This window comes from Pagrus pagrus (genome assembly GCF_965226575.1).
Source record: "Pagrus pagrus genome assembly, chromosome: 2".
In the NCBI taxonomy this organism is placed as follows: Eukaryota; Metazoa; Chordata; class Actinopteri; order Spariformes; family Sparidae; genus Pagrus; species Pagrus pagrus.
The window spans coordinates 22,123,531-22,151,107 of NC_140186.1; the positions used below are offsets into that span (position 1 = coordinate 22,123,531).

Below are 27,577 nucleotides of genomic sequence, written 5' to 3' on the forward strand. Positions count from 1 at the left end.
TGAGGACAGTGCACAATAGATTAATGTATCATGTCTCCGAGGCTAGATACCCAGCAATGTAAGTGAGGTACACACACACACACACACACACACACACACACACGCATGCAGAAATAGACAATTTATACGCTAACCAGCAAGTAATATAGCTCCTCCCACCTTAACTTTGAAAAGGATTAGCACAAAGTGTTGTTCAATGACTGTTTGATGTGTGAGTATGTGTGTCTTCCCATAAATACTACTTCACTTAAAGCTGATTGCCAAAGAGAGCACACAGACGGATCAATGAACAGGTTTTTACACACCTGTAAACATATCTCTATCATAAGTTTAACACAGCAGTGAAAGCAGCCGAGCCATGCTCCCATTCCTTAAGTTATTGATTTACAATTGTTGAGATGCTGATGGGAAAAGAGGGGAAGGAGAGGGAGGGGAATGAATGGATGTGTTAATATTTGAGATGTAATTTGTTTTTGAAATTGTGCTGTCAGTTATAAGTCAAAACACGTTCATTTGGCTGCAACAGGCTTAAGAGACAGAGTGAGAGAGACGCAGGATTCACTTCATTTATTTGCAGGCTTTCACCTCAACTGTGGCCACAGCAGCAGCCTTACTCATCTTTAACCTAAAGCATTTCATTTGTAGGTCTCGTTGGGGTCTCAGATGAATTCCTTTACCAACATTATCCGATTTTAGATTCCAAATGGTAGTGGACAAAACATTGTGTTTCCAGATTTGTACATCTCCCTTACAGTACATGTTACACTTGTCACGTTATAATAGTCCACAATGCTTTCTGTAGTGTGTAGCAGTCTGTTGTGAGGGAGAATGGATTAACATAATAATAATAAGGACATAACAAGGATGTTAAGGAAACATTATAAGAATATTATTATTTCAGATGTAAACTGACACCTTAGAATCTGCACCAACAAAGATACTTAGAAAAATGAACCATAGTCTCAAAGCTATCTCATTATCCTGGCTCTTAAAGGGAATGGGAGACGAGACTCGGATTTATTTAATTTATGTTCTGCCCAAAACACACCCATGACTAATTCAGTCTAAATAAATAAATTACGCACGGCGCATACATTTTCGCCTTGTGCTGCACTTTGCGCCCAGATTATCTACCGTTTAACTAGCAAAATGGACTCACCCTAAACGCACTAGCGCTTTGCGTTAAGATAAGGCCGTCTAAATAGGGCCCTAGGTCTTCAAGAAAACATTAATTTCTTATTTTTTTGCTTGCTCTCTGATTAATTACTTTAATTACACTTTCCAGATATCTGATTGGTTGTTTAAATCTCAAAAAAATTAAGGTCATCTCAAATTTATACTACATGTTTGATAAGAACTGATGCATGAAATTAATTTTCAATAAGAAGAGTGCTTAAAAGACAGATATGTAATGCACATGGACATAGTTGTTATTTTTACATCTGTAGGTCTATTTTTCTTTTATATTTTAATATATTTTCCATTCCCTCCAGTCTCCCCTGTGTGTTTTTCACAGCTGCTGATTCTTTTGTATACAAGCCAGTGTTTACTTATTCTACAGTTGAAAATCCCCAGCTGGATTTTCAAGATTCTGCATATACATACTTTGGAGCGGTTGAGTAGTTATATGCATTTAAATAGTTCATGCATTTAAATTCACTTAAACTGGCTTTGACATGCAGTTCATGCATTAAAGGAGAACAGTTATGTGGTGCTAATGGTAAACCAAGGCTTCTCAGTTTGACCAAGGCCAAGGGGAAGTACAATGCAAACAAACAATCCAAATAGATGTAATGATAGTAATAACATGCTTTCTAACCATTTATGAAACATCTAACTACTGTATTTACCCTGTAACCTTGAACCACTGTTCACAGATACACTGCTTAGTGATACTGTATATCCCACATGGTACTTTTCTCCTACTGACATGCATGTATAAACAAATGTAGGCTTACATGTCTAAAGATTAACTCCTCCTTTGCCAATTTGACAAGTCACACACACACACACACACACACACACACACACACACACACACACACACACACACACACACACACACACACACACACACACACACACACACTAATATTTTACGAGGCGTAAAATATTAGCCTTACTTGTAGAGCTCACACTGTGAAGCTGTTTAAACTCTCTGAAATATGCCAGTCTCCATTACCAGCTGTCTTCACTGGCATCTCGCACTTCTCTGACAATTTCTCCAAATGTCACTCTCAGCTATCAGCAAGTCTTTTTAGTAAACTGGGCTGATAACCGGATGGGCAATCACTCCTTTTTGTCCACTCGTTTCAGTTTCAATCAGTCTTAAACTTTAGGGCCAAGTAATGCTACTGAAAATAATTAGTGTCTGTCTATATCTCTGCAACTGAGCATCGTGACTGGTAAACCCAGAGATCACCTCCAAAACAGCAGATGTCTTTCTTAATTAGTGGTTAGAGAAAACAAATTTAGCCTACCGGTCAACTCGTACCAATATTTGGCTGCAGTGATTGTCACTCTTGTTGCAAAGTAAACATTGCCAGGATCTGTTGTTATTTGCAGAGCTCTGGTGCCTTTTTGCGCATTTTGTGTCTTTCCTGGGAGGGTGATTCAGTTTCAATCTTGTGAGGACGCGAGATGGCATGAACAGTCCCATCAGAGAAGTAGAGCAGACACCAGCTTCTAAACCGGTCCAAAACCAGTTGGCAGAAAAAAAAATTACTGCATCATAATGAAAATAAGATCTCCAAAAGTAGTGTTGCAGTTTGTTGAAGTCATGACTACAATCAGACTACTACAGATCCCATCTGATATTGCTACCACGGACTGCCATTTAAAACCAAAGCATACACTCCCAAGCTTGGCAACGATCAATGATCCTATACATTAATGCAGACTGAAAACATCAAATCCATATCATCATCTTTAAGATACACCTTTATTTTGAAATTCCAGGGCACAAAAAGCTGCTGTTTTTTAGTGTTTTTTTTTAATCTGCATTTTATGCTTTAGGTAAGTGTTTTCGTTGCTAAGCCATGTTTTATGTGTTCAGTGGGGTTTAAAGTAAACTGCACTTAACCGGTTACAATTATTCAATTATTTATGTGTTGTTGTTGTTGTTTTATCCTTTAATGGCCAAAAGCAGAAAGGAGGCGGTGGCAGCTATTTCTGTGACTAATAGTGTTAAATGGGCTGATGATATGGTTTCACATTGATTGCAGGCACCTGAATTGAATTGAATTGAATTGAATCAAATCGATATTGTATTGTGGCAGACTTTGTGATCTCGACAGTTATTGTATAAGAATCCACATGATATCGTATAATGATGAAACTGATGATTAAAACACCACTCATAATTTGATCTTAAAGTAATGTGAAAATGTTCATCACGATGCACAATGTATATCTCGATATATTAAAATCTCCTCAGAAGCACTTCATATATGCTAGTAATGGGCAACAAAATCAAATATCGTGATATTTTTGACCGAATACATCAATATCGATATTGTGACCACATTGTAGGGATTACCGTGTGTGCTTTGACGAAATATTAACTCAATGAGATTTTTGATGAATAACTATCTGTAATGTGGATATAATCACTATAGGTAAAGGTAAGTATTAGAACAAGTAGAACAGTCTAGAAGGTTAAGGAAATTACACCATGTTACTGTAATGCAGCCTTTAAAACCAGGAAAAGACAACACTTCATAATAATAATATTATATTATTATATCATCCAGCTTTAGTCCGCACGCCTGCCTGATATAAGTTGTTGTAGAAGGCAGATAGCTTCTTTTGCTGTAGCCTTTGCTTTAAAAAGAAGGGCAAACAGCTTTATCCTTGTTAAACTGGAACAAATCACCCCATGACCAGTTCTCATCAGTATGGGTCCACACAGTTAAACTTCCTCTTCCGACCCTTTGGCACAGTGCTTTGTCAGTCCAATTCTATAGCAAGATAGTTGGCAGTGGTGCCTAAAATCAGGATGAGCCCGCTTGTTCTCCTTCAGGTTTCTCACATATTCCTATTGATCGTAATTCTTGTGACTCCAGCTGTGGGAAATTAGCATAAATATATTCCAAAACATTTTCTCTATTGCCTGAAACAGCACCATAAAGAGACAGAGAAAAAGCGAGTGAGTGTTTGAAGTATTTTGGGGATTTGGCTCGGGTACAGAATTTGAGGGGGGGATTTCTCAGAGGAACTACTTTGTTTTAATGATTTGTGCATCTTTCCAGAATATTCAGTCATCCCCAGTCATTCATGGCACAGTACTGGGGTACACATGTCTACATAATGCGTGAACGCGCACCCATTTGCTGGGGCAATCATTTCATTCTTTTAAGTAATTATTTAAAGGCTTAAAGGTGCATACTAAAACTAACTGCCCACTCAGCAGTATTTGACAAGTCTTTGTAGGCTGTGATCGGGCTGGGCGATATGGCCTTAAAATAATATTGCAATATTTTTAGGCTGTATTGCGAAAATAATGCAATGATGTAGGGAAGATTGGCACTTTGACAATATATGATCAAATAATCACCAGTAAATTGGATAATGTTGGTAAAGGTATATGTTAGAACAAGTAGAACATCACTTACATCACTTTAGTCCTTTAAAACCAGGGAAAGACAACACTTATGCCATATGATGATATAACAATATCCAAAAGTCAGTTTATCAGTTTATAGTCTCATTTCAAAATAACAATATAATATCGATGTACTGCACGACTCTGTGACATACTGCAGTAACAGCGATGTTAACAGTGTGTTTAATGTTTCTCCATTCAAAATGGTTTTAAAGAACGCCACACTTCACAAAAAACACATGCAGAGAATCACCGCAATTACCAGTCATTTACATTTGGTTTCAGTGTTAGCAAATCTACTACTGCACTTCCAGTACATTTGTACATTTCTGAAATCCACCCAAAATGTAGACGACTGCTCTCCCATTGAAGTCAAGATACTATGGATAAGGACCCTGGACCACCCACTACAGCCAGCTAATGAGAGCAGTGGCTCATGTTCTTTCCTTTGAATTATTAAAAATAATCTAAAACATTTATGCTGAAGCAAAAACCTCCCCAAAAATCTTTCACAGATGCCAGAAAATCACATGACATTGCTGACAAAATGAAACCATCTGATGCTTGGACCTACACTACATTAATCTCACTAACCTGACACACACCCCATATCCAAAATCAAAAACCTTCCATTAAAACCTTCACTGAGAAGGCTTAAACACATCCTGACAATCACAGTAATTCAAAACCACATGCATATATGTATGTACACACAGCAGTTAAAGAGGGATTAATGTTTTAACATAATACGCTTTTGCTAATGTGAATTATTAAATTTACAGTTCACATTATTCTAAATATATTTCCTCATTCTTTTTTTTCAAAGCTCACCTACTTATCCAATCACAGATGCATGCACACCCACACATACATTACCTGTATATAAAATATGCATAAGACAGACTGACATGCATTGGTTATCCATGCTGGCACATGTGGATGGTTGTTAGATAGATTGCAGTAACTGGGGTACTGAGGGAATGTCACTGCTCTTCAGCACTTTAGCACCTCTTGTGCATCGATGAATAAAACATAACACTCGTCGCTACACACGCACACACACACACACACACACACACACACACACACACACAGAAGGATTAATAAAACATTAATCCATCTATTACGCACTCATTGTAGTTAGCTAGATCAGCATGTACAGTATCTGGTTGAAGATAGTATTAAAGAGACAGCAGTGCAGCAGGATGCTCCTGTGTGCTGTTGTGTTACAGTATCAGAGGGAGAAAGAGTGAGTTTCTGTGCATTTACTGTGTGTGTGTGTGTGTGTGTGTGTGTGTGTGTGTGTGTGTGTGTGTGTGTGTGTGTGTGTGTGTGTGTGTGTGTGTGTGTGTGTGTGTGTGTGTGTGTGTGTGTGTGTGTGTGTGTGTGTGTGTGTGTGTGTGTGTGTGTGTGTGTGTGTGTGTGTGTGTGTGTGTTAATTAGAGTCAGGTCTCAGAATTAAAAAAATGAAGAACTTAACCTACTAATTGCAGCCTTGCCTTGAGGCAATTGCAATTCTTTCTCATCAGCTTTCTCTTCTGTCCTCGCTGCCTTTCTGTGACTCTTTTCTCCTCTTGTCATTCTTTGTATCCATCAGCTACACTGATGTTGTGTTACAGTGCATTCTCCCCCTGTTTCTGGCTTCCAAACAAATGGCTTTACAAGGTTTTGGGCATTCATGTCTTGTTATGTTCTCAATAGTCTGATGGATACAAGATGTCATCTCAACAAAGTGCTGCTTTACAAACTGTGCTTTACAAACACTGGATGAACAAAGGTGGAGCGGAGCCTGTTTATTTTTGAAGGACAAGATTTGAGTTGCCACTGCTCTTCATATTCATATAAAGGATGACTTGTCTTACACCTCGCATAACAAAACAGGTCTTCATTTCACCTCATTTCAGAGGAGGTGAGTGGCCGAGGTCCAGAGATAATAAAATCGAAAAAGCACTTGTGTTGCTCCAACAAATCCCCAGTCTGAGGTTGCAGTTACAGCAGCTGTGGGGTAGCTTAAATGACCCTAATGCAATCTATCTGCTTTCCTTGCATTTGGAGTCTGAGCGTGTTTTGATTGCCTTTGCACTTTCAGAGGATGCAATGATTGAGCGAGGATCAAGGTGTGTCTTGCAGTGGATTTTACTACTCACCAGTGGATTGTTGTTATTCTCCTTAAAAAAACATCTCGAATTAGACCCAATATAATTAATAAGGACGTGTTTTTATGAGTCATTATTATAGCAGGATTTGGAAGAATGCTTTTGTGGTCTGGTGATTTGGTTTTGAAGTGGGTGCAGTTAATTAGAAAAACTCGAGCCCGAACAAACAATGATATCAAAGAAAACAAAGTTAGAAATTTTAAAGAAAAGAAAAGAGATGAAGGCAGAATTTCAGCTTTGTATTATCATCGGTTATGGAAACACACGTGTCTTCTGCAATCATCTGCTTTATGTTCACATTTGATTGTAATTAGCCTATACTTCGTATAGTAAGCACATGTATGAGTAGGACGAAGGATAAATGGTCGTAACATTTATGATGTGCTTTTGAGGAGATTTACAAATATCAAGATATATAGCATGTATTCCAATATAACCTAATAGCTTACATCAAAGATGTTCACATGAACATTAAATTATTGCTTTGTCACAGCTCTGTAAACACATATAGTAAAGTATCAGAAGCCACAGTACATAGTACATAGAGTACAACGGCATAAATGTGCCACACACAGAGAGACACTTACTCACATGTATAGTACGCAGGCTAGTGCTTAATAGCTCCACAGGTGAGCTTGGTCTCTTGGGTCAGTGCCACCAGGCACACACACACTGGCAGTCACGCTGACACTGCCTATTAGCAGTTGATGAACTCCTGTGGAGAGAGAGAGAGAGAGGCAGAGCAGGAGGGAAGAAGTTAAGAGTCAATGGAGGAAGAGAGATAGAGAGAGATAGAGAGAGGGAGAGAGAGAGACCGAAAAACAGAAAGACAGATAGATAGACGGTCAGACAGAGGCTCTGTATCTGAATGATTGATGCTGATCCCTGATGGGCCATCCAGAGCTAGTAGCTGGCAGATGGGGACAAACACACACACACACACACACACACACACTCCTGATGATTGTCACACTCCTCATTTGTCCATCATCCTCACACAGTCATACACGCTACAACATTCATTAATTCATTTGTGTGTCTACAATTCTATTTAGTATAATAAACTGTATTTATGAATACGGTGTATGTATATAATGTTAACACACACACACATGCGCAGCTGGTGTCTGTGCGGTTTCAGGCTGATTGGCTGTCATTTCTCAGGCTGTATCTAATGGCTAATTAGCATGCAGTTAATGATCTCCAGCTCTCAGTATCTACTTCTTTCTCTCCTCTGTAGAAGACCGAGGGAGGGTTTCCTCCAAAGGGCAGGAGGGGGTCAGGAAGCTAACCAAGACTTCCACTCCGTCTTTCTTTCAGAAACAGATGGGTAAACAAAGATAGAAGGAAATTGCAGCTGCTCTGAATTCTCTTTACTTTGAAGGTGGAGGGATGAATGGATCGACTGGCACTGTTGGGAAAGATGTTCCACCTGGCTTCTGTTTAGCTAGTGTGCTTTCCTAACCACAGTTTTACTTTTTAGTGAACTGCTTATACAACTGCTGATACATTTTTTCATGACTCATTCTTTTATACAGAAGGAGCAAAGTTTGATGCTCTGCAGGCACTCTGCTCCTCGACAGACCTAATTGACAGACTTTTCAAAAACAGGCAGAAGGCTATTTGTGAGTCAATTCTTGGTTTATATTCTTCCATTGACTATTGGTATCACGTTAGTAGCAGAAAAATAGATGCTGTTTTATAACTTATTTAGCTATACAAAGTAATATCAAGGCAGTTGCTCTGTCAAGGCTGAAAAATGAGTTTGACTCATTTATTCTAGACTTCAATACATTTTTTTACTTGTTTTTTCAGCTTAGTAGCTACAATGTGAATAGTGAAGCTATAATTTGACAGCATTCAGAGATGGATATGCTGTAGCAGTAGTTATAGAAACAAGAGCAGCAGGTGAGGGCAGGTGAGCTGAGTGTGCAGTAAATGTGTTCTTAAAGGACGACGAGACTTGAGGACACATTCTCTGCTCGTGTTCCTTGTAGCTCTCATCCCAAAGCATCCTGCTGCTAGGTGACTCATCAATCTGCTGTCAATCACTTGTGTGCAAGTGAGCTACTCACAGTGACTCTCAATAACAACATGTTCATACAATAATAAACCTACTAGTTACATAACCTGCCCCACTGATGTTCCTCAAAGGTCACAAAAGTCTGGCTTCTAATTATTTTATCATTTTTATTGCTGTTTTTTACTGTCATAATGACAGTTGTAGCGTACCACCAACAGTTGTACTGGACCTTAGGTATATGGTCAAAGATTGGTTAGGCAACAAAACTAATTGGTTAGGTTTCAGGAAAGATCATGGTTTGGGTGAAAATAAGTACGTCACTTATGTAACTTAACTTACGTGCGTATGACCGTTATATGCTATGTTTGTGATGTAAATTAACTATTTAAGTAAGTTAAAATAACTCACTGTTGAATTTTGGTTTCACTTAGTACACGAACAGCGCCCCTCTGCAAAATTCCTGTGTTTTTTATCTCTCCAACCCGTCCTCTTCCTTATGAAGACCTCCTTTGCTACCGCGATTATTACAACAGTCACTAGAGGTTGCCGCCCAACAGTAACTGTAAATATGGGTCCTAATAAGCTGCTTGCAGAGTCTACCTATGTGGTCGTTTTTCTCATGATGATAGGCTGAGAAAAAAACACCTTTGGGTCTTGAAATGACTATTTACTAAATTAGTCCAATATTAGGTGTTCTTTGAAAAACTGAGTGGACCAGAAATATGATGCCACAATAGAAAGTGTTAAAAGGGAAAAAAGTAAACCAAAGAACTAGACAGACCAGGCCTTGCAGAGATGGTGATTAAGAAATAACCAAGACGTGAATCATTTTTGTTCAACCAAAGATCCTCTGACTGGATCACTGACACATAAAATTGCTGCTACTCCCCTTAAAAAGTAAGACCTAGACAATCCTTTTTATCTCACTGGCAGTACTCTCTGTGTCTTACTCTTTAAATCTATCAGTTTCCGTCCGCTCTTTCTCTGAACCCTGCCTCCATCCTCCTCTGCTTCTGTGTGTCCTTCTCCATCATTTTCTACCACAATCTACCAATCTGTCTCAGCATCCCAACCCCAAACGCTTTTCTATCTTTTTGTGAACAGAAAACTGTCATCCTTAAGGCGAGGAAGGTGCAGGAGGGAAGGGAAAAAGAACCCCTGAAGTCCAGCTGAGGGGGAGTAGTGGTTGAAGAGGTGGGAGGTGAGGAAAAGCACAGACAAGGGAGATTCAGGTAGTCCTGACGGACAGTGCGAACATTGATGGAATTATTGGCAGAGTCTCTGAGAACTGAAGTGTTGAACTGATTCTTCCTCACATCTTTCTTTCTCACACGAGCCGGCACTGTCCATATGTAGACAATAATGATATTAATGACATTCTCAGCATTTCATGGGTGCCTGTGGGAAAGGTTGAACTTTTTGATTGTATCAAGTTCTGGCAGCTCCCAGAACTAATTTAGCTTTTTTGTATGAACCACCAGGTGCAGTGCATATGGTTGAATCCCAGTGCATTTAATTTGGCTTTCAATCAGAACTCAAACAGCTTTCTGTGATGTTATTTTTATCCATTGGATTGCCACGTGTGGGTGTGTGTTTATGTGTGACTGTGTGTAAATGTGTGCGTGTGCTGACGGGTTGCGTGCATGCTCGTAACCTGTCAGTTTGATGCAGGGGTAATCAGCCTGGTTAATGGAGTCCTCAGGCAATTAATGAGTGTCTTAACTCCACCTAAGACAGAGAAATACAGAACACACACATACACACACGCACACAAACAAGTGCAGACACACACGCACACACTAATCACAGACACACAGGAACATCTGCACACACAATAACCTCGGCACTAATGCAGTAAACTTCTCAAACCCCCCAAGTCAGCGTTTCCATTTAAAACCAATTACTGAAGGCATATTTCATTTTCTAGTAGATCTCCACTTGCTACACAGAACAAGAAAACAAGTCATTGCAGCCATCAGTTATCAATGACAATTAATCAATACAATAATGCAACCAAGTATAGGGAGTTGGTGAATGCACCCATGGGGAACATGCAGGGACACACACACAAACACACACAGACTCACACAGATAGATTCATGCACATACACATACACCCACATGCACACCCACACACACATGCACACTGTATACAAAACATAATGAGATTAAAATACACACACTTACTTTAAGTATGTGTAGTGCATTAATGTTGTTTCAAATACATTTGTGCATGCCCTTCAGCTCGATCACTTTGGTATTCCATACTATCTTTCACTCTTTTCTCTCCTCCTCTTCCTCTCCCTCCCTTCCAGCTCATCTCCGAATCGATGGCAGCTACTTTTTTAATTACTTCCCCTGACAGCTTGACAATACGACATGTAGATTCTATCAGTTGCTTCAGCTGCCTCTTATATTCACTGTTGTCAATCACAAATTCACCTCAGTCCATTTCCACACTTGGCTTCTTTATAATTAAGTCTTCATTTACTTATTTATCGGTGGTTGGGACATGTTCACAGTTGTCTTGTTTTAGGCTGTCAAACTTGTGGTCATTACAAATACATCAGCCATTGACCCCGCCTCCAAAGTCTCAAAGGTCAACTTGAAGAGCGAGCAAGTGTTGAGCAGTTGTGAGCATGGAGGGTCGAGCTCACGCTAGTCACAGCCTTTTGCTTGCGGGAGCACATTTGTGCAAGCAAAGCAGAAATGCTCCGTCACTGGTTTGTTTGTGTGTGGGTTCTAGTCAAACACCACAGAGGATATCCATTTCTCTGTGTTTATCATGTTTAGCCTCTTTTTTGGTGCAGCCAACCTAACTTTCCTTTTTTTTTTTTTTTTTTTTGATTTGGATGTCAATTACCGTGGCAACAGTGGAAGCTTGAAATCTTCGTAGCATTTGGGTCAGGCAGAGAAAAACATTAAATAATAATGAATATTTTGGTCTTGGGACCATAGTCAGAACAGCTAACTCACAAGAGAATGGACCAGAATCAAGTGAAAGAGGCAGAACTTGCACCAGGAACTAACCAGCTAGTTGGTAGCAGCCTTTATTGGTATCTGGATGAATATATACCGGGGACAATGTATTTGTCCACAACACTGACGTTTGTACACACAGGCTGTACATAAGAATCACAAAATATAAACGTTCTGTGCTCATGTAAGACTTAAGAGTCTGTAGCCTCTTTCATAACGCTGACGTTGCTGATGATGCTAACATTAGCATGCTACCTATATTTCTATGCTAATACCAATTTTCGACATTCATTCGACATTGATATTCACCATGTCAGCCATTGTAGTTTAACATGTTAGCATACCAACATTTCTGAATAGAACTTAACCCAATGTTTGATGAGGCTAACAGAAATACCATGAGTTTGCAGGTATTTGTTCATAAACCATGTTCATAAAGTATTGGAGACATAAAAATGTTGACCTGCTGGTGGTGCCATAGTAAAAGATCATCATCATCTGTAGAGTTCATCCTCTGTCACCATGATTATTTCTGTAAAATTTAATGGGAGTCCAGCCAACACAAGTTCAGCTTATTCAGTCTGGACCAAAGTGGTGCACAGGCTGACTGACAGACTGACACTCCCATCACACACCACCACCAGTGTGGCTAACATACTATTCAAATTTTGATCTAAGTAGACTCTGTGCTTTACTGATGTTTTGGATCAGACAAAATGAAAGTGCTGTTAAGGTCAAACAAATTTGCTCGTGCTCACTTCTCTGTGTGTAAATCACACTTTCCATGACCACTTCGCCCCATTAAAACTTTACTGTGCTAATTAAAAATGCATGCTACACAGCTTGAGACGAGAGCTGTTCCACGTTCCCCTCAAAAGGATTCTTTAGAGAAGTGAGATTTTCATCTGATAGTAGAGAAAGTGCCCTGAATCAAAATCCGAAGAGGCCTGTTTATTCTGTCAATCATTTCTTTTGCTTTTTACTTTTCCTCACACCACCTCCAGATAAAACCTGTTTTGCATGCTCTCTCTGTGTGTCTCTGAAGTTCTCAAAGTTGCAGTCTTCATGTTTGTGTCAAGGCAGTTATGGGATTGGAACTTCACATTAACCATTTATTTATGTTTAATTCACAGCACAGTGTAGAATTGACAATCAATAATCTGGTTTGGTTTACAGGATCATCAGACATCTTTTATAATGTATGAGCTACTGCCAGCTCACTTGCAAAGGCAAAATTTGAGTGTTGGTTCTTTCAAACACAAGTTTGATGTCTTCAAAGCTTGAAAAACCCTTTCTCACCTATTACAGGCACACAGTGACTGTGGGAAGTAAAAAAAAAAGTAATGAAAAACTGCATATGCTCAGATGTAAGTTAGATACTGTATGCATGAGTTTCAGCATATAAGGAAATCATCACATTATACAGTGAAACATCAATCGAGAGAAGTCCTTTTATGCCTCTACTGGAGCGTAAAGATGAGCTGATTGTGCTGTAAATATTATTCTAACATATGCTGATATACTTTTCTGATGACACACACACATCCCACACACACTGTCAAATTGCCTTTGTTATCTACACCACACAACCTGTGACACCCTGTCGTTACACCTCGAGGCAGTCATTCATTCTGTCACATTGACTAACCCTGACACATGCCTTTGGTTATTGTTTTTGACACAGCTTTACACAAAGCACATACTGTAATTTATTTTTGGTACAGATACTGTGTAATTGACATGCATGCTTTGTTATGCTATGCTGTAAAGGTTAGGGTTAAAGCTAGAGCATTTCCATCAGTTGGCGTATGTTTACTGAGAGCTCCACGTCCATTATGAGTCATCGCTCTGCAAACAGGAGATGAACAAGTGTGAATACATCCTATTTCATATTCTCTGAGCAAATTGATTGCTCTGAGTAAAGCAAGGTATTAACACTGCCTGTGTTGGCAGGTCAGTTTCTGCTGGGAGCCACTATATTGAAATATATGATTTATTTGAATACAAATGACCAATAAATGGACGGGGTTATGTAAGGTTTCCAGTTTGAGTCTTCAGGCCAGCTGGGAAAATATATTTGGGGAAAAGGAATGACTATCAGTCTCCCATCTTAAATGACTCTTTTCAGGTGCTGGACATTATACCCAACGAGCTGTTGAAGAGTGTACTGAATGTCCATTGTAGATGTGTGTAACAGTGTGTGTATGATTCAGGGCTTTCCTGGCAAATTAATATTCCCAATATGTATTTATTCTGTCTTGTACTTTGAACGTTGCTGTGTAAAGTTTGCTTAATTGCAAGGTGTTATCACAAAGTTATGTGAATGGTGGCTGTCACATTCTTAGCACACTGTATGCATTCAGTTGAATATTATGGATCCATGCACCCATATTACTTTCTATTGTGAGCGATGGCCTAGTCATGAAGCAAGTGGTGTGTATTTACCAAGAGCTATTACCCACCCTACTAGAGTGTGAATTTTACACCAGCCATGTGACTTGTACACTGGTGGAGTAATTACTCATCATGCTCACCGTGAACTGAAGAGGATAATGAGATTTGTAAACAAAAGGCAGCCATTTTGGCAGCAGCCGACTCACTTACCTTTCTCAATGGTCTCCTTTGACAGGTGTGTATGTGAGCGGATGTGTGTTAGGTAGTACATGTGTGTGTTATGTGTCTGCCTGTCTTGAGCTCCACTCAAAGCAACAATAGAAGGAGATAAAGGGCAAGTTAGCAATAGGGAGTTGCCATTAATCCTCACTTGCTCGTTTTCTCTCCCTCCGTCTTCCTTCCTCTCTCTGACCAGATTAACTCTCACCGAGGGGGTTTCAATAATCATCCGACAAATAGGTGTGGTGGATAGAGGCCAGGGACACAGGTGTGGTGTTATGTGTGTGTGTGTGTGTGTGTGTGTGTGTGTGTGTGTTTCTAAATGTTGAACCTGTGCCCAATTATTACTTCCTCTGATTGTGTGAGTGCCTGCATGAGTGTTTATTCATAGTTTTCAGTCATGTGACCTGCGTGCTGACCTGGGGGCAAAACAGTAGACCAAGATGCTGGCTCATACCGGACTTCCCGTAGAGACATGGCAAAAGCTGGTAAATTTCCCCTCGCGCAGTTATTTAGATCACCTGTCAAACATAGAAAAAGAACGATATGGACGTAAACTGCAAGTGTTGGGCACTTGCGATCCATATACAGCACCCACTGCGGTATTTCAGCAGTTAAAAACTGCCAGGTCCCTACCAGAGCTCAACATTTACGTGTACCTTGTGGAGAATCCCTCACCTTATACTGCTGCCAGGATGAAAGCTTATAAAAGTACGAACAGTTATATGTATTTTCGATCTGGATGGGTAAATAATGCCAACTCCTCAGCTAACTAGCTAACTTTAATTAATTAAGACCACTGCGGTTGGTTGCCTCGATACACGACAACAAACCATGTCAAAATGATTACAAACAGATGTGACTTATGGCTAAAAATGCGATAATTAATGAAAGTATATACTTGTGTTTACTTGAGCTTAACTTTGCTGAAGTGTTCGCTGCAAATACGTGTGTATTTGGATGGCTGCCATTGTTTGCCCTCCGGGGGACAGAGGTACATCTTATGGCACAAATCCACAATCTCCTCTTCTCTGGGTTTTCTTTTTTGGATGGAATTCGGGAGAAGCATAGCCCAGCTTGTCTCCTTGTCCGTGCATCCAATAGCACAACAAACTATTCGGCATTTTGGCAAAACAAAACTGGTTCCAAACAAAATGTATCACTTGCTTCCTATGCTGGCGGGCAGTGGAAAATGATCTTTTGCCCTCCAAGGGGGTGTTCCCCTGGGAGCGTGACGTCATGTGAAAACTATGAATTGGTTATTTGACTCCATTCTTCCCAGCTAAATGTTGAATATTTCCTATTTCATGGGTTACATTTATTTGTATTCTTCTTCTCAGCGCTGCATGTTTTCATCCCGACCCTCCAATCTCTTTCTACCCTGCTGTCTTCCTCCTCCCTTCCTATCTAATTACCCTGCGCCCCAAGCTGGGTTACCCCATTGTCAGAAACTGCCTGAACAAAAGGGCTATAATTGAATAATACAATAAAGTCTACAAAAAGGCAAGAAATTTGCCTAAAAATAGGGCCTCCATTTATGGATGATGAGATGTCCTGTGAAGTGCCTGACTGTAATCAGCACTTTGGAGAGGGGAGAATAATTATCTGGGATCGGCAGGAACGGCCATGGATAATAACAAAGAAGCGGGGGCTTCAGATTAATAGGACATTTAGTGTAAAATTGGACTGATGAGAGTAGTAAACAAAAAACTGTGTGTGTCTTTGTGTCAATGCATTAGTTTCTATTCATGTGCTGTGGTAGATGTGGCCCCTTGTATTTGAATCAGTTCTTGATAAAATGGCAGACATAAGTACTGGAAAAGTCTCTTAAAACTTGAGGTATTCAACGGGAACAGCCAACTGTCACCTTCTCTCATGATAAGGCCAACATTACAGCTGCTGTATGCAGTTTTTGCACACTAGTGACCATAGATGTCAGTGAAAGATGAAGTCAATGAGATTTGTTAACTTCATTGGCAGGATATTATTTAAGGTGATGTCAGTTAACCCACACAGCCCATTGCTTTATGCCAACCCAAGATGCTGTTTGATGTGAGCATGAAATGTACAGACCTTCAAAATCATGCTGCTGTGAACCGGACATGGATATGCGACTCCTCACCAAATTTAAGGCTGCTACATTGGCAAATATAAATCACATCACAGTAAAAGGCAATGCAATCCTCTTCATTCTTTTTCTGTCCCATTTTAAGGAGATTGTAATACGCTCACTGCAGGACTGTATGTTTTCCTAACACAGTATAAAACAACTAAAATTGGAGAGAGATTCCTTTCGCTGCATGCTGAATATTATGAAATGTATTATTATTTGGATGTGACAGGAATTGATTGTTTTATATGGGGGCATTTTTTGTTTGCTTCTGAAAAAGTAGAGTGAGACATTGGGGGACAGAGATAAATGTAAATGTTGTTGTAAATGAAATGCCCCTATGAGCACAATGTTAGTGTGAAGTTAGCCAGAGGAAGGATGGAGGATGGCAACTACAGCAGCCAGCCGTTACCATGGTGATAAGAGTCTGGCTTTCTCTCACCCATACTGAGATGTTACACAATGTGAGTGTCTTTAAGTTCACTGTATAATGTTATGGAAAAAAACATTTTTGTTATTTTTCTTTTCTTTTTCCTCCCTGCTCTCTTTAATTTTACTTAGTCATTAAAAAGATTGTCTTATCATCTTTAAAATGAGTAGAGCATGACTGAAGAAAAGCTTTTAAAAAGGAAACATCTGACATCTGATTTCTCGGTAGTGTCATGATGATGTCTATATCATCCATTTTCCCGCTCTCAGCATGAGACTTCTTCTCTCTCAGAATGGAAAGGACTCTCAAGTTAATGATGAAATGGGTCATTTTCAGTTCATTCCACAAAATCTAATATTGCTGTTCCAAAAATCACTCAATTTGTTTTATAGTCTCCCACCTAAGGTATGCTATGCTAAATTGTGAGGCAAATAAAAATGGCCATGTGGCCACTGATTTTAAGTAGATGGAAAACATCTCAATTACACATCAAGCAGTTACGGAGGGAAAATATTGTCAATTTTGAGTCTTTGTTTGTGGCCCATGACGGATGTAAGGACAATATTTTCTCTCTTTGGTCAACTCCTGTGGGAAATATTTGGCCCTTTAGCTGCTCAATGCCCCAATCAGTTAACAAAACAGTCCCTAACTGTGTCTCTCTGCCATTTGGTGCTGAGCAGGTAGTTTACAGTCGTTTTTTAGGGCTTTTATGCTGAATATAGCTGCCTGCTGGGACCAAGCATAACACTTTGAGAGTGGTGAGAGTGAATTAAATAGTAAAAATGTGGGCTACACAGCTTAACAATGAGCTGAAACTTTATAAATATGGTATTCATGAATCCTTACAAGTCTTTTTCATTTATATTAAGTTTTGAATTTTGAGATGACATGAATATAAAATCAGTTGCTCTTCACTCTTCAGGAAGTAAACAATGATGCTGAGATGATGCTGAGCTAAAGATTACCCCAATTGCCTTTAGTAAATAAGTGAAGTTGTTTTATCTCTGTTTGATGTATTGAGAATCTCAACATTACTTCAAGTTTAATGAACTCTTAAGATGAACGATAGGTTAGTACAAATATATATGGAGCTGCCAATGACTAAAGTTAACAACAACATGCTTTACTGAATGGGCAAAAAAGAGATGTGTAGTTACAGTTAGGGAGAATAGGAGTAGTGTATGTGTAAAAGTCAGAAAACTACCAGATGTCGTATGTCTCAATGGTCAGCTTTATATTTTGGTCAAAATGCACCCTTATTTTCTGAACTTGTGTGAAGAACAATTTGTTGACAGTGTAAGGCAAGTCTGCAGACCCTGTACTATGTTTTTATTTCTAAAAAGTGGATGTTTTAGGTTGGTTGAGACAATCAACGATTCAGCAGAAGTGGTTAAAACATGCAACAAAGCATTTTAAACATTTTAAGTCTATTGTGGTAGTCTAGGCAAGGCGACACAGTCCTAGGCAAAGCTAAATAATATAAAAAAATCATTTATATCTTTATGTTTATGAGTGTCGATGTGTAGTGATGTATCTGATAGCAGCATTTACCCAGGGCTAGGTGGATTACCAGACTTTGTAAACACAAGGGTTTCTGTACCACTGCAATAATTCAGAAAAGATCGCTGATGATTCTCTAACTCTAAAAGTTTAAAAGCTCAGCTCAGTCTCATGGTTTCTGTAGTTGGATTCCTTGTTTGAACTGGGTTCAGTCTAGCTTATGCATTCATGCATTCTTGTCTGTATTTATTTGCATTATTTGTTGGTTGCCAAGCTACTGTAGTTTTTCAGATTTCTCTGCACCGTCACTTGTTTCCTGCCTCTCTACTAGTAGCCAACATCAGACTGATTATAACTGCCTGACTCTGCCATGTGCAGACCGATTATGCTACTTCTTAACATTACTTTGAAACTGTTAGTATGCAAGTGGGTCCAGTTACTGGTTTCCATGCAGCAACCAAAATTGTGACAAGTAAAGTGTCTGTCTCCAATCCTAATTAGTATATTTGCTGTTTTTTACTTTAACCACACAGACCATTGTATCAATCCCATTATTGCCTGATCCAAGTAGATCAAAGCATCCTCCTGGGTATTTTTAGACTGCACTCCTAGGCACGGGGATATAAATATTTGTTGTGTTTTCATCAATAAACTGTGAATAAATATATCCACACTGTTGTTGTGGAAACAGCAGGATGACTCAGGTGTGATGTCACAGGAAAGCTGAGGGGATATTAGAGAGCGTCCCTGCTTTGAGCCCTAGCAACTTTATTTTCTTAAATTGCTTAGGAAACATAAAAACTCAGTCAGAATTCAAACTTGGAGTCTGTTGAAAGCAGTCTTCAGCAGGGGTATCTTGGGACAAAGCACTTCCTTCTCACACAGTGCATCTTCCAGTGTATTGAAAAATGGGTTCATAATTGTTGCCAGTTGGTGTTTTGAACATGTTCACAAATGAAAATCAGATCCAACTCGAAAGTCTTCCCTCCAGAAACTTGTCTGAAAGTTGTGCAACTTTGAAAAGCAATCTTCAAGATGCCTCAAAACTTTTCTCATTTGTCTTTACCTCCTGCTGCCACATTAAGTGTGTGCATAGATCTTCATAATGTTGACAGACAGCATCAAGTACAAAGAAGCATGTGGCCAAATACCAGCTGTCTTGGCTACCTGTTTTCTTCTTTCTGTCTCCCTCCTTTCCTTTCTGCTTAGGCTGTTGATTCCTGAAGGGTACATTCTGTCCTTTTTCTCTAACTCAGTGAAACACTTTTTTTTTCATTTTGATGTTTTCATGTTGTCCTATGTGGTACATGGCACAGCTGGATGTCTGTTTCCATAAGAGTATGATTGCAAACTTTCCTGATAATGCTCTGTAGTTTGGTTACTTGTTTGCAAATACAAGTTGGAAGTTTTGCAAGTTTTTAATTGCAACTTTTGTTTTTGTTTTACCGCACCAGTGGAGACAAAACTGAAAATGTAGCAAAATCAATGACGTGCCTTCAAATAATGATCGAAGAAAACTCAAACTGAGCTGGTGTATTTAACTCCCTACATTGTAATCACGACTTCAGAATTGGCTGAGCTATAAGAATTTCCTGGCTTGGTTCCTCTCCACAACATACAACATATTAGACTAAAATGAAATCATACTGTGGTAAACTTCTAGTCAAACTCCTGTCTTCAACACGGTCCAAGACATCCCCAGAGTTTTCTTTTAATAGCTGCTCGTTGCCAAGAAACATTTAAATCGATGATTTAACGATCTCCTGCTGTGAGCACTGATGATCTATTTTTTGTGTCTGTTGTCTTGGCAAAAGTAACTGCGGAAATCTTCTTGTTACCAAGGTGAAGTACAGTGTGTACTAACTTCTCTAATAGACATAATCCCTTTGACAAGGATTCGCTATATTACTGCATAACGTTGTGGTGGAGAAGCATATACTGTAGCAAACATAGTGGATTTAACACACCAAAGAATACTGCTGTATAATCTTGTATCAGACCTAATGAAACTCATGTCACAACAGCAGTGAAGCATTGGTCAGAGAAGTCATTCACACAGATGAAATGCACATTTTTATCTTTTGTTTGTTTTCTTACAGTCATAACATTACAATGAAAGCCAGGCCAATGTTTATTCTCTCCACCTCCCAAGGGATTTTCTCTCTCTGTTGGCATGTTAAACTCTTGTGAACCCCAAAACAGGTCAGCTGTAGTCAGCCATCTTGACTCAACATCTCCAGGGAATGGACCCTATTATTCATCATGTCTGTTCCAGATTCTCGCCTACTTACACACACACACGCACACATATCCACCCACCCATATATAAAGACATATGTTATTTCTCTCTCTGTCTCCCTCTGTTGTGTCCCTCCATGTTGTTCTTCCTAAACAGTTTTTGATATAACCTTTTGTTATAGCTTGTTGGGTCTACAGTCCTGATTCAGCTAATGAGTCATCATGGTAATGAATCTGATTGCAGTTTCCTGACAACAGCCAATCATAGAGGATACGTGGTTTCTTAAGGGCGTTTGTGTGAATGCTTTTAATTTTTTACACAGTTTTCTCAAAACTGTTTTCTCAACTGACAGTAAGAGGGAATGCACACACACAAGAGCTAAGAGTCAACTTATGCTAGACATACGTAGTTACATGCACACAGATGGACAGTAATTTGTAGTTTCTCCTCCTGCAGGTTCTGGGGAATCTTCCCGTTTTCTTAACTTTAAAAAGTGACTTAAGCTACTTTTAATAATTTCAAGAGCATCCTAAGTGAGAGTACTTTCCTTGTAAGTCAAAGGTCTGTCGTTACCATGCTGGAAGTTAAACATTTAAACTTGTGTTTTCTGGTGCAAGTTACATCTCTCAAATCCTATTGCTATGACTCATGAGCCATAGTTTAATCAGCGCCTCCATCAGGTCAGTGTATTTGGGTTTTGAATTAAACCTTGTGCACACATACAGTAGTTCAACTGAGTTTTGTGACCAGTAAAGCTTTCCATTGCCAGCAATACAGCACTTAGAATTACCATGACCTGGATGACTGGGAACCTTCATCAACATTACTTCTCAAGTTTCACTTACTTGTGTAGCCTATGTACTTAACTTGGATAATATCTGTTAAGTGATGTAAGTTAACTATTTTAAAACAGCTCACTATTGACTTTTGGTTGCTTACGGGTCACGAACAGCAGTCATCAGGATGATACTTCTTTGTTTGACACGGCTATCCACCCCATCCTCGCATTTGTGCAAACTTTGTCGCTGTTTATGCCACTTCATCTGACTTCCTCTTTTGTTGCCATAATAATTTCTTCAGCCGCTAATTGGTCATTTGTCTGGTGAGGACAGCTTGGCTTTTACACAACTTTGGTAACTGTTGACTGCCTGGAGACACTGCACAAGCCACAAAGCACAAAATTCACAGAGGCAATGTAAGATTAATCCTCCCTACAATGTAGTTGACCAATTATTTTAAGAAGTAGATTGTGGCATGACAGTTACAAAAAGACTCCTGGGAAACAGCAACGATGTATCACTCCTTTTAAGATTCAAGGCCATTTAATGACTTGTCCTTTGTTTTCAGTGCCAGCTCACCTTCATTCATACCTACATGATATAAAGAGGTGGAATATTTCAGGACAAATAGAAGTGCTGTGGTGGTTGCAAGATAAATTAGGAGGCAGGGAATGAGACAGAAAGTCACTAAGTGAGGGGAGATAGTGCTGAAAAATGTTCAGACTTGTGCATTTTCTTTGCTGCAGTTTCACAGTTACTCAAACATATCTGCATATCTGGGCTCCTTACAGGGAAAGAGGTATAGACTAAGGCAGATGGAGACAAAGACAGAAAGCAGGACAGAGGGCGATAAGAGAGGGCAGTGTGGATTTAAAAGTGATTCAAATAAGTTATTTTGTCTTTTCCAACAACACGCTCGGAGAGTTCACTTCAAAGACCTTAATCTAAAAGTTTCTGCCGTCCTCCTGAACCTCCAAATAGCTACCATTCAACAATTCGTTCAGCTACACTGTAATTTCACATCCTCTGTCTCTTTCTCTCCAAAGTTACCTTCTTACATATCTTATACTCGCTCAACTTGGTCTTCTTTTAAAAATCTCGTCTCCTGAAGCGTGTCCTTTTCCCCTGCGCTTGCACTGAGGTGAGACAGCTGCAAAGCTGTGTGTGTCTTTTCATGGCACAGGTGGAGCTGACAGCAGGCACTGGCAGAAAAACAAGGTTTAACAGTTGGCAGGGCTCGAGAAATCTGTACCAAGCACTCACCATCCTCTTAAAGAACACACATACACACTGATTTACACGCTATCATTGATGCACCATTTCTCTCCCTGTTTCTAAAATGCACACTTGCAAACACAAACACGCCTAAGTGCATGCTCTTAAATCCACATGCACTGGCAGAGCCGTGCCCACACACACACACACACACACACACACACACACATGTACTGTTCAGGTTGACAGAGGCTGTGTCCGAAGAATCTGATTTCTGATTCTTATATAAGACTTTGGACTTACGACACTTTGTATTGATGCCATTTATTTTCCTTACTACTGGTTACATCTTAGTGGCTTTTGTATTTCATAATTAAAACATGCCCTCTTTATATTGACTTTTAATTTCACATTTTCAACATGCCTAAGTTATTGGTTGGTGTTCCTGTTTGTATATTCTGTTAGACTGAGATGAGAGAGAATGACTATAAATCTCCTTGTAGAATCGGGACAGCATTAGGTTTGTCTTACCTGTGCATTTTCTATGATGTATGGCTCCAATCTCCTCTGCGCACACTCCCACACAGCAACTTGAGACTCCTATTTATTCTCTCTCTCTCTCTCTCTCTGACTTTCTCTCTTACTCTCTCTCTCTGCCTTTGCCTTTTTATTGTAGTGAAACAATGAGAGATGACTTGATTACAGTATCAGTCATGTATGATTCATAGAGAAAATAAGCATGGCGCGAGCTCCGAAGGTGGCTGGACGACAGCACATTGTATTTGTTGTTTGGCCCTTGAGTGATTATTATGCTGGTTGTTGAAATGGCACAATGAGTAGGAGGTTAAATTGTTGTCTGTCAGTTGAAATGTGAGGATGTCCTCAGTCGTATCATGTGGGTTCCTCAGAAGTGGTGTGAACAGAGTCTGAACACTTTTCACTGCTGTGTAGGTCTAGTGTTTGGATTTCTATACTGTATGCAGCAACTTAAGTGGTGCAAAATCAGTCATTGCAGACATTGAAGCATGCACTGAGAAAGAAGACTGACCTTTTAGTAAGTAGAAGTTAATATTTTATTCTATACAGCCTGTTGCTTCCTATACTTTTAAATACCATCCAATAGACCAAATGCCATTATGACTCACTAAATACATTTTCCTTTGAATTTTCTTTCAATTTCCACCTCTACTTCCAATGAAAGCTGCTTGGTCCATGAGTCATTCAAAGGTGAATCTAAGGATGAGTTTTGCATATGTATATGGGCAATTTGAAGGTTATGCTTTCAAAATATGCTCTGAAGGATTTTGAAGAATTGCTCAAGTGTCCTCCATGTAGCAGACCCTGAGGAGGATTCAGAAAGACTCTTAAGATTTAACATCCACATTGGTACATTGTGTCTTTGTGTCAAGTAGTGGTATGAATGGAATTAAATGACAACCTCCTTTAGAGGCCCTTTCAACAAACATTTAAGATTACTTAAGATGTAGATTATTAAAGGATAACTACCGTTTTTTACAACCTGGAACTTATTTCTAGCAAAATATATGGTCATTTACTCACCCAGATAACTTTGGTGTCATTTGAAGTCGTTCGGACGAAATTAGATCCAGCGTAGCGCCGATATATCCATATAATGCGAGTGACGGGGCAGCGACACACAGCCTCTATAACGCATTATCTGCCACGAAACTAGTTCATTTCACCAATATTTTGTTACGATATGCTAGTGCTATTCCCCTCTGAGTCCGGGCTCGTCCGTTATCAACATCCGGGGTCAAACTAGCAGTAGCAGCTACAGGTAAACAAGCCGGGCTGTCGCGGGTGCGCGCGCAGCTCAGAGACGACATCTTCCAGGTCAGAGGTAGTAGGGCAACCTACAGACCCCGGATGTTGACAACAGACGAGCCCGGACTCAGAGGGGAATAGCACTAGCATTTCGTAACAAAATATTGGTGAAATGAACTAGTTTCGTGGTAGATAATGCGTTATATAGAGGCTGTGTGTCGATGCCCCGTTACTCGCATTATATGGATATATCGGCGCTATACTGGATCTAATTTCGTCCGAACGACGCCAAATGACACCAAAGTTATCTGGGTGAGTAAATGACCATATATTTTGCTGGAAATAAGGTAGAGATGCACCGATCGATCGGCAACCGATCGCAATCGGCCGATAATGCCCCTATCGGTTTTGATCGGAGTTCTCAAAATAGATCAAAGCAGGCCGATCAGATAACGTTTCAATATAGAGACAGTGCATTGACTGCATGCATTCCCACTTCTCAGACCCAGGTCTCCTAAGGGGGCGTGGCAGTCTCTACATTGAAAGGCGGGCAGGCGAGGTGGGAGGGGGAGAGGAAAAAAAAGCATCAACACTGAAAATGGCGTCGCCGGTATGGGAATTTTACAATGTGTCCGAAAAGGACAACAAATTTGCAGTTTGCAAGGTGTGTGCAAAGGAGATACCTCGAGGAGGAGTGCTACAAAAGAATTTCAACACAACGAACCTAATAAGACATTTGAAAGTTTCTCACATCGCGGAGTATACGGAGTTTTCGAAGTTGGCTGCTGCTAAGTCAGCGAAAGAAAAGGAGCGTGCAGCAACCCAGACGTCACTAACTCAGCTGACTGTAACAGCGACATATAAACGACAGCAACCCTACAGCAACGACAGCAAGAAAAAGAAAGAACTAAATAAAAAGGTAATGGAATTCATATGCCTTGATCATCAACCGCTTTCGGTTGTAGAAGACAAGTGAGTGTCTCTAAAGATAATGTTGCAGTTGCACATATGTCAGTGTACATAGTTCTTATTCTCATTTGTATGACATATTTATTTTATTTTTCAACAAAAAAGATGTAGCTAAACTCCAAATTGTGTCTCTAAGAAAGAGCCTCTAGAGAGAGTAAAATGTTTATTGTTGGTGCACATAATCCATTTTTTATTTTAAGATATAATTACTTTTTCCACAGGAAAACTAAGGTTTATAGTTTACAACTTGTATTGACTCTAAGAGAGTGAAATGTTTACTGTTGTCTGTGTTGGTGCACTGCACATGTTGTGTGTTGTTGTTGTACACAATTATTGCCACAAGAAAGCTTAAGCTATTAAGCTACAGTTACTATGTAAGCTTAGTCCAAGTTGTCTCTAAGAGTCTCAGCCTGCAATAAAACAGTGGTCAATTCATGATACTTTCTCATCTCCTAATTTTTATACTTAATAATACAATGTCAATGTTGTGAAGAAGAATCATTAATTAAATATATGAAAGTTACACAAGACAACAATATAGAAGAATTTATGGATTTGACGCTGTGATCGGTGATCGGCAATATCGGGATCGGCAGATACTGCTTTCGGTGATCGGTGATCGGTGATCGGCCCCAAAAATCCTGATCGGTGCATCTCTAAAATAAGGTCCAGGTTGTAAAAAACGGTAGTTATCCTTTAACACAGTATCAATATTTCATTTCTTGAACGTCATTGTTATCATCCAAATCAATATATCATGACACTGCTAAACTGAATCAAAGCGGGCATTGATTTCACCAGAGACATGTCTTTGATTTGAAGTATCTTTGTTCTAATCATTTAATATGTGAATTGGTAATTTTAAGGCAGCATGGGTGCAGGTTGAGTCATTTTCAAACATCCTCAAATTATCATTGCTGCTGTTCTAATGCTTCTAAACATGGATCAAGGTGTTTCTGCTTTCCCAGCAGACCCTCAGTGAATGAATTAGTTAGAATTGATTTCCATTCACTGACTAGACGCTGCTGTTCATTTCCGATATGCTTGAGTGTGTGTGAGTTTGGTAATTATTTCGCATGACTTTGTGGACGCTGAGATTGAATCCACTGCGTACGTGCATACATGTTATTTCATCTCGATGAGGACGAGTGACAGGGAGCTCTCGAGGGAGTGAGTGTCTGTGTGTTGATGTCTGCTATCTAAAGCTTGTTAGCTTCTGATTGCCGCCTAATCACAACACTGGCATTGTGGTTCGGCCTGTTACACACTAACACACACACACACACGTACAAAGACATGCTGATGGACAAAACATGGAAAGACACAGTTATGCACACATGGGCACTGACACACACATTCATACACAGCTTTATGCACTTGGGCACAGACAAGCCTGCCCAGTCATGCACTTGCCCACACACATATGCCTCATGTGGAAGCTGCTATTATGCCATATTACAGGTAATGAACCACTCCATATGTCTCCAGTCAGTTTCAAAGTGAGAGAGTGAGGGAAACAGAGAGCGAGAGAGCTACACTGCAGCATTACCGCTGCTCGGCTAAGGCTGTGCTACTTTATCTACTTTGTGAATTAACTCACTTTTTTAATCCTATGCAGCAAATTCCTGTAATAATATAGGCATTTCCTGTCTGCAAGGCATTAAAGGCACGTTTTTGTGACTTTTAGACATAAAAAGCATCTGCTGCCTCCTCACACATTCAAAGCTGATGAGCTAAATCCCATCTTCAGCCCACATGCAACTTTTTCATGCCCTTTTCTCAATTTGACGCGAGTGGCTTTGGTCTCTCAACTACGTGGTTTCCATCGACTTTGACTTCAAAACAGCAATTATATCAAAAGGCATCTGCAGAATATCAAAGTGATGCAGAGGTTACTAAAAGAGGTGGGTTAGCTGTAAAGTTCAGTGTTTAAGGCAAGCAACCACATGCAAACAAAAAAATAAATAAAAAAATTTAAATTGCCAGAAAATCATCCACTCTGTTTCCATTACGTACCTGATAAAATAAATGGTTTGAAGTTTACAGGAAGTGAAACACAAGTGCCCCAAACAAAACAAATTTCAGAAACACTTCTTGTGTCAACATTAAAAGAAAGGGTGAGAGTTAATTATGTGCTGCCCTCAAGTTTGTCATGTACTGTTTTAGTTTGGGAGTT

General features: G+C 39.6%; 1 protein-coding gene across 3 annotated transcripts in view; it reads left to right on the top strand.

Moving 5' to 3' along the window:
- Nucleotides 1-27,577, top strand: part of LOC311272887 (zeta-sarcoglycan-like) — a 335,957-nt gene that overhangs the window by 128,867 nt on the left and 179,513 nt on the right. Inside the window, exon 2 of one of the 3 annotated variants that reach the window (XM_084379628.1) lies at nt 9,887-9,983. The exons of the other annotated variants lie outside the window; for them this stretch is intronic. The gene's annotated coding sequence lies outside the window, so the exon portion shown is untranslated. The remainder of the gene's footprint in view (nt 1-9,886; nt 9,984-27,577) is intronic. 3 annotated transcript variants of the gene reach the window in all.